Below are 15,491 nucleotides of genomic sequence, written 5' to 3'. Positions count from 1 at the left end.
TGAATAGTGGCAAGCAAAACAGTAACTACTCATACTCCTATACTAACTTATTGGCATTAAGTAGCCTATATTACATTTACTTTTTATAACATTATTTTACACCACATTTGTTCATAATAAAGGAGGAGGAAAACAACAGGGAGAGTCCATAAGGGATGAGAGGGAATTGACTAGTGAAAGAAATGAAGAGACAGAGGGAGTGCAACATAGAGACCACCAAGCCAAAGCAGCAGAGACAGAAGAGAGCTGTTCAGACTTAGGGGATAAGGACACTGGTCCTAAACAGTTAAAGCTGTCTCAATACCCTCATACTCAGTTTGGCACACAAAAAAGAGCCTTTCAAGAACCATTTTTTGTAAATAATTTACAGAAGATGAATGACATTTTGTTGTCCATGTACCTGTTACTTTGTTCAATGACAATAACGTTGAATCTAATCTAACCAATCTGATGAATACAATTCTGGATTTTGGAGTTAGTTGAACCAATGTTAAAATGCTAAATTTATTTTTCAATAGACATATTTTTAGTTTTGTGTGAAAAGAGGGTGGGTGGTGGCAGTGGGGCTCATTGGGTGCTCACCACCCCTAAAGCTCTGACCCTAGAATCGCCCCTGGTTTCCTCATTTATAAAGAAGCTTCAATGAGAATATTGAGAAGCACATGCGGTCATCCATGTTAGTTCACTGTCACAACAAATATTTGCTGTTAAAATTTCAAAGATAATCCAACATATACAATCAACATTGACACAGATAAAAAAATGAACTCCTATAAAAGATAAAAAAATCCCAATCGTCTAGGAACTCAAAACGTTGTGTAACAGATGCGGTTCACACATGTGATGGACTATTGGAAAGCATAACCAGAAAGACTTTGAATTAATTTAGTTACAGCGTTCATTTCCCCTTTCATATTTTGCATGTTGACAGAAGTGAGAAAACAGGTCCATGTTGGTTAAATCCACCCGCCAGATTTAGAGAGAATGTGCCTCATAAGCCTTTATCATTTCTGAGAAATCATATGAGACTGTAAAGATGGCTTTGGGTGTGTATGTTTTGGCAGTTGAGTTCAAATATCAACAGTGTTTCTCAGGAATTGCTGAGTGCACCTTTAACAGTGCATTACTACTGCTTGCTGTTATGTGCTGTTGCTGATAAAGTGAATATAATTAAAATACTGCTTCTTTAAAATGAATATGATGAAAAAGACACTCAAAGTACATTTTATTTAATTTCTACCATAGACGTGCATTTTCATCCATTTCTTATTTAATAAAGGGAATATTCACACATAATTAATACAGTACAGTTTGGTAGTAAGCAATTGGCAGATTCCAGAGAACATTGGGGATTTGTAAAGAAAATATCTGTCTTTGCAACCATTGTTTGATAAAGCAGAGGGGACTGTGTGTCTAATGTGTATAAAGAACAGTATGTCATTGACAATGGGATTTTGTATGTGCAAACAGATGATGTGAAACGTTTAGTGTTGCCTACATGCTGTCGCAATCTTGTTATGCACATAGCACACGCTGTTCCATGGGCCGGGCATCTAGGTCACCACAAGACATACACTCGTATAAGGGCACGCTTTTATTGGCCCACTATGTACACTGACATACATGCACACTGTACTACTTGTCCAGTCTGCCAGAAGACCAGTGCAGTTCGCCAACAGGACAGGGCTCCATTATAGCCACTACCAATCATCAGCGAACCCTTCCGACGGATCGCCATGGACATTGTGGGCCCACTAGAGAGGAGCAAGGCAGGATACCAGTACATCCTTGTCATTAGTGACTATGCTACCAGGTACCCAGAAGCATTCCCTCTGCGAACCATCACAACACCAAAGATTATCCATGCCCTTGTCCAGTTGTTCTCCCGTGTAGGTATTCCTGACGAAATTCTTACTGACCAGGGGACTAACTTTACTTCACGTCTAATGGCACAGTTTCGTCACCAGTTGGGCATCTCCGGCATCAAGACTAGTCCATACCATCCACAGACAGATGGCCTTGTGGAGCGCTTCAACAGAACACCGAAAGGGATGCTAAGGAAGTTTGTTGCGGATACGGGGCGAGATTGGGATAGATGGCTACCCTTTCTGCTCTTCGCTTGCCACAAGCTTTGACAGGATTCTCTCCATTTGAGTTGCTGTATGGATGGCAGGTGCAGGGACCTCTTGATTTGCTGAGGAAGAGCTGGGAGGTACCTGCCTCCAAACCTCAAGAAAAGGGTATCCTGAGTTATGTTCTGGAGATGAGAGAACGACTGGAGCATTACAGGGACGAAGCCAAGGTTAACCTGAAACAGGCTCAACAAAACCAGAAAAGGTGGTACGATCAGAAGGCCAGGCTTCGCCAATATCAGTCAGGACAAAAAGTGCTACTGTTGCTACCTTCTTCAAACAACAAACTACTGGCGAAGTGGCAGGGACCCTACACCATCAGCCGGAAAATGGGTCCGCTAACGTATGAAGTGCACCACCCAGATAAAGGGAAGGAAAGACAGACGTACCATGTAAACTTATTAAAAGAGTGGAAGGAGCAGGCCAGTGTGGAGGCTAAAACTGTGTTGATGGTCAGGAAAGTGGAGGTGGAGGATGAGGACTGTGAAGCTCAAGTTCAGAGGCAGACCTCACCACTGGATTTTACCCATCTACAAGATCCTGAAAGATCTGACCTGCAACATCTTCTATATCAGTTTCCAGGTCTGCTTTGTCAAAGGCCTGGACGGACGGATGTAGCCCAACACACCATCCACTTAAATGACCCTACGCCATCGAGACAGCGGCCATATCGCATCCCTGAGCGCCTTATAACCCCTTTAAAAACTGAAATTGAGACAATGATACAACTGGGCATCATCGAACCCTCTGCAAGTGAATGGAGCAGCCCAATAGTCATCGTGCCCAAGAAGGACCATACACTTCACATCTGCATCGACTTCTGTAAATTGAACAGCCAATCCAAGTTTGATGCATACCTGATGCCCCGAGTGGATGAATTGTTGGAAAGGATCGGCCGAGCCCAGTTCATCACCACTCTTGATCTTTGTAAAGGTTACTGGCAAGTGCCACTTGACCCAGCATCTCGACCCTACACTGCATTTAAGACTCCCCTTGGATTATTCCAGTTCACTGTCTTGCCCTTCGGATTGCATGGAGCCCCAGCAACGTTCAGCTGCATACTTGGATGATGTGGTCATCTTCAGTAACACCTGGAACGACCACATCCATCACCTCAAGCAAACTCTGGAAAGAATACAGAGAGCAGGTTTGACTCTGAACGTGGGAAAATGCAGATGGGCACAACGAGAAGCCTGCTATTTAGGATACCTATTAGGTAATGGACAATTGAAACCCCAAGTCAGCAAGGTAGAGGCAATTCATCGCAGCCCACCACCAAGAACAAAGAAAGAAGTTAGATCCTTCTTGGGTCTGGTGGGATGGTACAGGCAGTTCATCCCAGAATTCGCCTCTATTGCTACCCCATTGACCAACTTGTTGGCTAAGGCAGTACTGGAACCCCTTACCATGGACCGGAGGACTGTGAGTTGGCTTTTAGATCTCTCAAGGAAAGGATCTGTTCCAGTTCAGTCCTCCAGATACCTGACTTCTCTCAGCGGTTTGTGGTCCAGGTTGATGCTTCTGCAACAGGATTAGGAGCGGTCCTGGCCCAAGGGATTGCTGGGGAGGAGAAGCCAGTGGTGTTCCTCAGTCGTAAGCTGCTGCCTAGAGAGGCAAGATACTCTACAATCGAAAAGGAGTGTCTTGCCATTAAATGGTCCCTTGATAGCCTCCGGTATTACCTGCTTGGGAGAGAGTTTGACCTGGAGACGGACCATCGAGCCCAAAGCTGGATCAATGCTATGAAGGACAACAATGCCAGAGTTACTCGATGGTACTTAGCTCTCCAACCTTTCCGCTACAATGTTCGTCACATACCTGGGAGGAGGAATGTGATTGCTGACTACCTGTCTCGGTACCCAAGCAGTACGCAGCTTATAGAGGGAGAAGGTAGTGTAAAGAAGGAGACCTAATCTGATGGCAGTTTGGCACTGGATCTGACAGACACACACACACACACACACACACACACACACACACACGTTCAAATTTGCCGCTCCTCTGTTACCGCTATGGTCCGGGTGCACACGAGACACATAGCACTTGTTCATTCAAACTCAAAGTACCCATCGTCCTGATACAATAAACTCACATCGCATACACACGCATACATATACGTTCAAATAGATTTACCTGTTCATCATGAGTTGATTCCGGGTGTGAAAGAGACAGATTAAGCGTGATTGTTGGTATCGAGGGCTATTTATAGCGCACTGTCACGTCTCCGCAATAATGGCGTCACCCGAAACGGAGGATACTATTTGTCATGTGATTTGGGAAATGTTTTTGTGTCTATAGGTCATTTATGTCTTAAAAGAATATTATGTGATGTTGGTATGTATTTTATGGGTATATATTTATGTTTACTGTTTATTAGTGCGATTTTATGTAGTACTTAAGCACTGTGAAATTTAATATTCCCCCTGGTCTTTGGTAAATGGTTGGCTCCAATAGGGGAGGAGCCAACAGTATAAAAGAGTGGCTGAATATTCATTCAGGGTCTCTTGGTAGGCTGATGCGTGAGTGTGCAGTTGTGGTGCCACGAACAAATCAAATAATGTTTTGCTGTGTGAAACCATGTATTGTGGATACGTGTTTACAGTTTTTTGTTTATTTTATTTAGTTAAGATATTTTTGCCGGTGGAAGAGTTGATCATTTTTGTACAGTTTGGGACTCGCTTGTAAATAAGGTTCACCTCTATATAAATAAACCATCATTTTGCACCATAGTGCATTTGCGAGTTGGGCCATCATTTTTATTTTTTCCATCTTGGACCATACCACGTCCAGGAAGTGGGCCATCAAAACCCACTACCCTACAAATACAAATATAATAAAGTTACAATGACGAACGGCACTATACGGTCACATTTCAGCACTTCACATTTATGGACAACGACTCTCTTAAGTAGCACTTAAAGTGTGTCCTCTCACATTCAGGTTAAGTGCAGTTTTGGGAAACGCTTGTAAAAAATGAGAAACGCTCATTGAAAAAACTTTTAACCGCTAAGAATCATTCTTGGGAAACGAGGCCGTGGCCAATATATGAGCTTATCACTAGTTCATATTGCATTAATTAATGTTAACTACATATACAACTTTTAATGTTAAAAATGCGTTAGTATTTTAAATTAACATAAACCAAGATTATTATGGATGTTTTATTGTTAGTATATGTTAACTAATGTAGTGAATGTAAAAAAAAATAAAAAATACAACCGCACTGGATAATGTTACAAATTACAATATGGAAATGTTGCTTAAAATAGTTGAAGAAAATATGTCACACTTAATACTTCTGAAAATGCTTGAAATTTAATGTCAACAACCCACATAACTAAATAAATTTTGTAATTGTTGTTTAGTGCAACAAAATCAATGAACACAAAAAGTTGGCCAAAATATATGCAAAAGTAAGAGTTAAAACAGCAGTGAAAATCAGGTAGCTGCAGCTATCTGGGATACTGTAAAAATAATTTATAAATAAAATAACATATTTTAAATAGGGCCTATAAACACAACACTACCAAAAAATATATATGTAAAACAAATATAAATGTATATAAAGTATAAGCGCATGGGCCTATTAGAATAGATTTTGCAGATACGATAGTTTGGTATTTTTGCAGATTAATTGCTCACTGTGTGCTATCTGTGTCTAATGATACTGTGATCAAAAGTGACAGTTCCAAGCAATGCATTATGGTATGAATAAATTATGCTAATTCCTGTGTACTGCTTATAGCTTTACTGTTTGTAGATCTTATATTCATTGTGTTACGTATGACCTTGTCTTGTTTTACCTTTGCCCCTTTGTTTACCATTTTGTCCCTTGTTTTACTCCTTAGTTTTCACTTTTGTCCCTTGTTTAACTCCATAGTCTCCTTGTTAGCGTTCGTGTTGTCTGTCATTGTTTTCACCTGTCCTCATTAGTTCACCATTGGTTTCTGTTTATTCCCTCGTTATCTTGTTGGTGTTCTGTTTGTTCATTGGCCCCCTTGTCCCACGTTTATGTATTTAAACCCTGTCTGTTTGTTCAGTCTCTGTCTATCGTTGAACGTTGTTAGCCTGGTATGTTTTCCCTGCCCGTATTCTCAGTGTTGTGTTTATTTCCCCATTGAGGGTTTTCCTTTGTGTTTTTCTGTTCCAATAAAGTAAGCCTGCGTTTAGATCCAGTCTCCTCGTCTGCCTTCGCTGCCTTCTGTTCATAACAGAACGATAGACCGCCAAAATATGGATCTAGCGGCTTACCTTACGGAACTGACCCAGGCGGATTTGATCATCCGTGAGTACTCCCACTTCTTTTCCGCTGTTGCCATCCACACCGGCTTCGACGACAAGTCCCTGAAGACCATCTACCAGCTCGGGCTACCAACATACCAGCTGAGGGAATTGTGTGTCTAGTCTTGAGAGAACTCGCTGCCGGGGAACCACCTCCCTCAATCCCGGTTTCCGCCTCTGGGCTTTCTGTGCCTGCCACGGCCAACGAGCCAGCGTTGCCAGCTTCGTCCGCCCGGCGGAGGAGGAGAAGAGGAAAGGCTTCTGCTCCCCAGTCTCCGCCTGCCATGGCCAGCGAGCCAGAGCCCACGCCTGCCACGGCCAGCGAGCCAGAGCCCACGCCTGCCACGGCCAGCGAGCCAGAGCCCACGCCTGCCACGGCCAGCGAGCCAGAGCCCTCGCCTGCCCCGGTCTGCGAGCCAGAGCCCTCGCCTGCCCCGGTCTGCGAGCCAGAGCCCTCGTCAGCTACGGTCAGCGAGCCAGAGCCCTCGTCAGCCACGGTCAGCGAACCCAAGCCAGCGCATACCACGGAGCCAGAGCCTGTCGCCTCGGAGGTCAGTGAGCCAGCGCCTGTAGCCTCGACCGTCCCTGAGCCAGCGCCTGTAGCCTCGACCGTCCCTGAGGCAGCGCCTGTAGCCTTGACCGTCCCTGAGCCAGCGCCAGTAGCCGTGACCGTCCTAGAGCCTGCGCCCCTCGAGTCCCCCGAGCTTTCCAGAGCTCTGCCTTCCGAGCCTCCCGAGCTTTCCAGAGCTCCGCCTTCCGAGCTTTCCAGAGCTCCGCCTTCCGAGCTTTCCAGAGCTCCGCCTTCCGAGCTTCCCAGAGCTCCGCCTTCCGAGCCTCCCGAGCTTTCCAGAGCTCCGCCTTCCGAGCTTTCCAGAGCTCCGCCTTCCGAGCTTCCTAGAGCTCCACCTTCCGAGCCTTCCGAGCTTTCCAGAGCTCCACCTTCCGAGCTTTCCAGAGCTCCGCCTTCCGAGCTTTCCAGAGCTCCGCCTTCCGAGCTTTCCAGAGCTCCGCCTTCCGAGCCTCCCGAGCTTTCCAGAGCTCCGCCTTCTGAGCTTTCCAGAGCTCCGCCTTCCGAGCTTTCCAGAGCTCCGCCTTCCGAGCCTCCCGAGCTTTCCAGAGCTCCGCCTTCTGAGCTTTCCAGAGCTCCGCCTTCCAAGCTTTCCAGAGCTTCGCCTCTCGAGCCTCCCAGGGCTCTGCCCCTCAAGCCTCTCGAGCCTTCCAGGGCTCCGCCCCTCCAGCCTCTCAAGCCTTCTAGGGCTCTGCCTCTCAAGCCTCTCGAGCCTTCCAGGGCTCCGCCTCTCAAGTCTCCCGAGCCACCCAGGGCTCCTCCTCCCAAGCCTCCTAGGGCTCCGCCTTCCAGGGCTCCTCCTCTCAGGCCTCTCGAGCCTTCCAGGGCTCCGATCCCTCCAGCCTCTCGAGCTTTCCAGGGCTCCGCCTCTCAAGCCTCCCGAGCCACCCAGGGCTCCTCCTCCCGAGATTCCCAGGGCTCCGCCTCCAGAGCCTCCCTCAGCTGAGCCTCCCTTGGCTCTGCCTCCTGAGCCTCCCACGGCTCCACCTCCTGAGCCTCCAGAACTTCCCACGGCTCCGCCTCCCGATCCTCCTACGGCTCCGCCTCCCGAGCCTCCTACGGCTCCGCCTCCAGAGCCTCCTACGGCTCAAGCCCCAGAGACTCCAGAGCCTTCCAGGTCTCCGCCCCCAAAGCCTCCTCGCCTGCCCCGGTCTGCGAGCCAGGGCCCTCATCAGCCACGGTCAGCGAACCCAAGCCAGCGCATACCACGGTCATCCAGCCAGAGCCTATCGCCTCGGAGGTCAGTGAGCCAGCGCCTGTAGCCTCGACCGTCCCTGAGCCAGCGCCTGTAGCCTCGACCGTCCCTGAGCCAGCGCCAGTAGCCGTGACCATCCTAGAGCCTGCGCCCCTCGAGTCCCCCGAGCTTTCCAGAGCTCCGCCTTCAGAGCCTCCCGAGCTTTCCAGAGCTCTGCCTTCCGAGCTTTCCAGAGCTCTGCCTTCCGAGCTTTCCAGAGCTCCGCCTTCCGAGCTTCCCAGAGCTCCGCCTTCCGAGCCTCCCGAGCTTTCCAGAGCTCCGCCTTCCGAGCTTTCCAGAACTCCGCCTTCCGAGCTTTCCAGAGCTCCGCCTTCTGAGCTTCCTAGAGCTCCGCCTTCCGAGCTTTCCAGAGCTCCGCCTTCCGAGCTTTCCAGAGCTCCGCCTTCCGAGCCTCCCGAGCTTTCCAGAGCTCCGCCTTCCGAGCTTTCCAGAGCTTCACCTCTCGAGCCTCCCAGGGCTCCGCCCCTCAAGCCTCTCAAGCCTCCCAGGGCTCCGCCCCTCCAGCCTCTCAAGCCTTCCAGGGCTCCGCCTCTCAAGCCTCTCGAGCCTAACAGGGCTCCGCCTCTCAAGTCTCCCGAGCCACCCAGGGCTCCTCCTCCCAAGCCTCCTAGGGCTCCGCCTTCCAGGGCTCCTCCTCTCAAGCCTCTCGAGCCTTCCAGGGCTCCGACCCCTCCAGCCTCTCGAGCCTTCCAGGGCTCCGCCTCTCAAGCCTCCCGAGCCACCCAGGGCTCCTCCTCCCGAGATTCCCAGGGCTCCGCCTCCAGAGCCTCCCTCAGCTGAGCCTTCCTCGGCTCTGCCTCCTGAGCCTCCCACGGCTCCACCTCCTGAGCCTCCAGAACTTCCCACGGCTCCGCCTCCCGAGTCTCCTACGGCTCCGCCTCCCGAGCCTCCTACGGCTCCGCCTCCAGAGCCTCCTACGGCTCAGGCCCCAGAGACTCCAGAGCCTTCCAGGTCTCCGCCCCCAAAGCCTCCTACGGCGCACCCTTCCTCGGCTCCGCCTCCTGAGCCTTCCTCGGCTCCGCCTCCTGAGCCTTCCTCGGCTCCGTCTCCTGAGCCTTCCTCTGCTCCGTCCTCAGAGCCTTCCAGGCCTCTGCCTCTAGAGCCTCCTATGGCGCCACCTCCATCGGCCCTGCCGCCAGAGCCTTCCAGGTCACCGCCTCTAGGGCCTCCTCCCAGGGCCCCTGACCCTGTTCCTGACCTGTGGCCTCCTCCCAGGCCTCCTGACCCGGCCCCTGTCCTGTGGCCTCCTCCCAGGGCCCCTGACCCTGTTCCTGACCTGTGGCCTCCTCCCAGGCCTCCTGACCCGGCCCCTGTCCTGGGGCCTCCTCCCAGGGCCCCTGACCCTGTTCCTGACCTGGGGCCTCCTCCCAGGCCTCCTGACCCGGCCCCTATCTTGTGGCCTCCTCCCAGGCCTCCTGACCCGGCCCCTGACCTATGGCCTCCTCCCAGGCCTCCTGACCCGGCCCCTGTCCTGTGGCCTCCTCCCAGGCCTCCTCCCCGGCCTCCTGACCCTGTTCCCGTCCTGTGGCCTCCTCCCAGGCCTCCTGACCCTGTTCCAGTCCTGTGGCCTCTTCCCAGGCCTCCTGAACCTATCCTTTCCCTGTGGCCAGCTCCCAGGCCTCCTAAACCTATCCTTGCCTGGTGGCCAGCTCCCAGACCACCTGAACCTGTCCTTGCCCTTTGTGCCCCCCAGGACTTCCTGCCTTCCTTCTGTGCCCCCTTGGACTTCCTGTCTGCCCTCTGTGCCCCATTGGACTTCCTGCCTGCCCTCTGTGCCCCATTGGACTTCCTGCCTGCCCTGTGTGCCCCCCTGGACTCCCTGCCTGCCCTCTGTGCCCCCTTGGACTTCCTACCTGCCCTCTGTGCCCCCTTGGACTTCCTGCCTGTCCTCTGTGCCCCCTTGGACTTCCTGCCTGCCCATTGTGCCCCCTGGACTGTCTATCTGCCCCTCGTTGCCCCCCGGACTGCCTGTCTGCCCTTCGTTGCCCCCTTGGTCTGTCTGCCCAACACAAGCCCCCCCCAGTCAATGGACATTTTTTTGTTTTATGTAACTGTTGATCGTCTGGGATCCGATCCTTTGAGGGGGGGGCTATGTTACGTATGACCTTGTCTTGTTTTACCTTTGCCCCTTTGTTTACCATTTTGTCCCTTGTTTTACTCCTTAGTTTTCACTTTTGTCCCTTGGTTAACTCCATAGTCTCCTTGTTAGCGTTCGTGTTCTCTGTCATTGTTTTCACCTGTCCTCGTTAGTTCACCATTGATCTCTGTTTATTCCCTCGTTATCTTGTAGGTATTCTGTTTGTTCATTGGCCCCCTTGTCCCACGTTTATGTATTTAAACCCTGTCTGTTTGTTCAGTCTCTGTCTATCGTTGAACGTTGTTAGCCTGGTATGTTTTCCCTGCCCGTATTCTCAGTGTTGTGTTTATTTCCCCATTGAGGGTTTTCCTTTGTGTTTTTCTGTTCCAATAAAGTAAGCCTGCGTTTAGATCCAGTCTCCTCGTCTGCCTTCGCTGCCTTCTGTTCATAACACATTGCTGTTTTTGTAACTTTTATATCTTTCAGTTATTTGTCGTTTGGTGATTTTCAGAGCTCATCTTATTTTTAATATGTTGTTTTTGGTTATCACAGTCATTGTGATGTATATGTTGAATTGGTATGTGTTGATAGCACTAATTGCGTGAGTACAGGGAATTTAAAAATCCAATTTTCTGATGTTTCTTAGGATTATGATGGTATGTTTGTGAACAATGCACTTATTTATGAGGCCCCCCATGCATGTCAGGGCCCTTGGCAGCCACCTATATCACCTATAGGATGGACTTACAAATGTCTAAACAGAAGTTGTGAAAGACACAATGAGTAGCCTAAAGCTGTACCAGACTGACCTAACAAAAAACAACAACTAACACCGATTTAACGTGTAATCATGTTGGCTGTGTGGCCTACATGAGAAATGAACATTTAACAGACTTTAATAGAACTAGGGGCAGCCATTGCCACAAAGACAGAACAGTGAGGCTTACTTAAACATGCTGAAATAAACTTTGAATTTGTCATGATAAGCTGAATCTGGTCTTAAAATACAAACAGTCAGGTTTAATTGCAGGGTATCTTTAAAGGGATAGCTGTAAATTAGTGAATTATCCCTTTAAGCATTTTGAAATATTAATTTGTCATGACAAGTGTTGGATTACAAGTACAGACATAATTGTAGGGTATCATCACATATTTTGGATGGCAACCAAACCTTTTTTGTTTACATGCACTAACACTAGGGTTACAGTATACACTGTCAGTTTAATTATAGGGTGTGAATATCCATAGACACATTGTGCAAAGATGTTAAGAAAGGACATGCATATCCTGATGTAGGATGTTTGTTTTCAGATGCACAAATCAGATTCTGATCAAAGACTGTTTAATAGCAAGCCCACCAAAGTCATAATTTTGATATATTTGATACAATTTACAAATCAGTACTTGGTGACCACTCTACCTTTTAAAAAATTACCAATTTCAATCACATTTAGAAACAACAAACTAAACAACTGGAACTGAAGAGATTTTTTTGTTAAGCAGTGTGTCAGTAAAGATGCAAAGAATGAATAACAACTTATTGGGAAACCAGATACAGATACTGTTCCTTTTTTTCCACCTTCAGCAAAATTCAGCAAAATAAAATTATATATATATATATATATATATATATATATATATATATATATATATAATGGTATAATTCTAATTATATTGTTGTTTATACATAAAAAAAAAAAATGGCCTCTAATGATACCATTGTCATTCTCATCTCCTTTTTATTGCTTAACCATTAATCACATACCTCGGGTCTTTAGTGACCAGGGACCTCATTCCAGCCCGTTACTCATAATTTGTTTTTTTAGTTCTCTTTCTTATAAATAGTCAAACACACACACACACACACACACACACACACACACACACACACAAAACAATTTCAAAATTACCACATGATATATGTGTGTGTATATATAAGCAATATCACACTCGCAATCATGCTATATGGCCCTAAATCAATGCTGATTTAGGGCCATATAGCAGGATTGCGAGTGTGATATTGCTTATATACAGTATATACAAATGTAAAAAAAAAAAAAAAGAGAACGGTAATAAATGCATTTGTGCATGGAACTACTTTCCTATGCGACAGATCAGAATCTGCCATTGATGGTTCAAAACAAATGATGCTTCCAAGCATTCATTTGTAATTCTAAATGTTCACTTCAGAAATAGTTTCACAGCCTGTGCTGTTTCTAACAAGTTATAGGATAAACAATGATGGATTGATGGATGGATGTGTGTGTGTGTGTGTTTGTGGGCATGTTTATGTGGTTTATACAATTTTTTAGGTTACAAACTGGTAATTACAAGGGTATTATGCTATAAATGTGGTTTATGAGGACATTTCTTGTGTTCCCATAATTTAAATAGCTTGTAAAAAATTTATAAATGCAGAAAGTTTTTTGTGAGGGTTAGGTTTAGGGGTTGTGTTAGGTTTAGGGGATAGAATATATAGTTTGTACAGTATAAAAATCATTATGTCTATGGAAAGTCCTCATAATAATATGTAGACCAACATGTGTGTGTGTGTGTGTGTGTGTGTGTGTGTGTGTGTGTGTGTGTGTGTGTGTGTGTGTGTGTGTGTGTGTGTGTTAGTGTGTGTGAGAGAGGCTGTCAGCTTTCTGAAGATCAGCTTTCTCAATGGTAAAATAGCAGTCAGAGTATTTCTCCCTATTTCGTGGTAGCCGGTGCGCAAGAGTCATTCACTATAAAAACCACAATCTCCTCTGCCATTTTAAACAGTGTGTTTACTCCAATGTGGAAAGTCCGATAAGAGGTAAGCGCCTTCAGTTTGTGTAATTAATCAGTCTGTTGTGTCTCTCAGCTGTGATGAGCCATAATGCTGAAGTTGTTATTTTATCGGAGTTTAAAGCTGTTTTCTTAGTGTAGTAGTAATACAAGCGATCACGAAGAGATGTTATATGTAAGCTGCTGCAGCTTCACTTCACGTCACCTAACTGGCTCATATTACACATAAAAATTATCTTTCGCCACCACGTGCTGGATAACTTATGTAATGTAAAACAGTAACTCTTAACACATCTGCACTGCTCTTACACTTTAGTTTAGACTGGCACAAACACAAGCAGAGTGACACATCAGTGCTCATGGAACGTCTCTCGTCCAATCAGATTTGAGGACCAGAACTAACTGTTTATATATATATTAGGTTAGTACCAAAAGAGTTTAGGGTCATTAGAGACCGTAGTTATGTAATAGTGTGTATTTTTTTATTTTTTATTGTTTTTTTTGCACTTCCATAAATTTGTATAATTATTATTTCATATCTATATAAGTTTACTATCACATATATATATTTCTTTGTTTATTGACGCGCTCTCACTCACAGATACACTGTGCCTCAATAGGGGTTAAATCTGTCCAGTGAAGTCTAACCAGATAATCTATTAATATTTACATACAGTAGGTCTAAGTAGTTCAGTAGTGTTGACCATTATTTTAATTCTGTTCTATGTGCATTTGTTCAGTTTCCAGCCAAAGTAATAAAACTATATGCTACGTGAGAGCCCTTTATGATTCACATCGCGTGTATTCACGTTACATGCATTTATTGCGTTACTTTCATTAATCTCTACGATTGGGCATCAATACATCTGAATCTCCGTATACATTATTTATTTGTTTAAATTCTTTAATAGTTAATACATTGCTGCACCTCGACAAGGTTACAGTTTATAGTATTACCACATTATTTTCAAGTTGAGAAGACAAACTCCTGGACATACTGGCCATAGCCAAAGTGATCCGCACCAATTTGGACCGGACAGCTCCCGTAACGAAGCACTTATGTTCAACTTTATGACGAGCGATCTACGAGCTGGTTTGGGAAACAGGCGTTACTCCATCGTAAAATAACAAGCGACGTTTTTTAAGATGATCTGAAAAGCTTAAGTCGCAACGTTATCGGGGAAACCCAACCCTAATCTGTTTATTTTCCATCAAAAGGTTTCCTGTTGCCAACAATCCAGGAAGTCTGTAAAAAAAATCAAATAAGTCAAGTGAAAACATTTGGCTATGGTCAAAAAATCATGTTATGTTTTAGGCTACATTTGTGAAAACATGGCCAAGAATGTCAGAAGGAAATTTTGTTTACTAGCTTTTGGTTCAAGGAAGTACAATCATGTCCTTTGCAGCATCAGTGAAAGAAGTTGCTTTGCATGTATGCTTTTTGGTTTCTGTAGCCTTTTAACACCAAACATATGGATGAAATAATGACAAAGTATAATTTCTTTAGCAATTGAATTGCCAAATGTGCACAACAAACAATCTGTTGACTTAACGAGAATTGTTAAATTCAATAGACTGCCTGTAACTCATTATATGTGCAAAATGATTTGTCAGACTTCTCTGCTAAACTAGCAATTGGAGTTGAACAGAATTAGGATAGGTTACTTAATGAAGCGTTTGTAATCATGACCTCAAAACTAGATGTAATACACTGCTGGGTGGATGTCCAGCAGGTTTAATAAATAAGCTTCAGTTGGTTAAAAATGCAGCAGCTACAGTTCTGACGAGAACCAAAAAACATGATCATATCAGCCCAATTTTATCAGCACTGTTAAGTTTCATATAAATATTTACATTTTTCTATTTACTTACAAAGCTTGAGTACTTAAGCGATGTTCTATCACGCCATAATCCATTATATTCATTAGGATCACAAATTGAAATAGCTATTGATAGTACCTAGAATTAATGGCCAACCAATATTGGTTTTTCAATGGCCGATATGATACTGGTATTTAGAGAGAAAGATGGCCGATGACCGATATAAATGCCGATAAACATAATACAACAAACAGCAAATCAGATGTACACAACATTTCTAAAGTGAAACAAACACTCATTAAATTCAATATTTATTCATATTTGCATAAACCTAATGTTAGGGAGGTGCAGTCGTGAGTCTGAGTCTCTGGATACTTCGCGAAGGAAGTAGAAAAAACAACAACACACGATCGGTCTGTATTCAATCTACTCAATGTTTATTAGAGCAAGCATGTCATTTATATTTTCATGAGACAATAAGCAGCCAATGGGAAAGCGGTAACAATGAGAAAATGGGTGTACAGAAAAGAGGCCATATACAGATGTTCCTTACGATTGACCTTGTTGGACGGGTGTGACCTTAAT

This window comes from Xyrauchen texanus, chromosome 3, assembly GCF_025860055.1.
Source record: "Xyrauchen texanus isolate HMW12.3.18 chromosome 3, RBS_HiC_50CHRs, whole genome shotgun sequence".
In the NCBI taxonomy this organism is placed as follows: Eukaryota; Metazoa; Chordata; class Actinopteri; order Cypriniformes; family Catostomidae; genus Xyrauchen; species Xyrauchen texanus.
Note: the sequence above shows the minus strand (reverse complement) of the source record.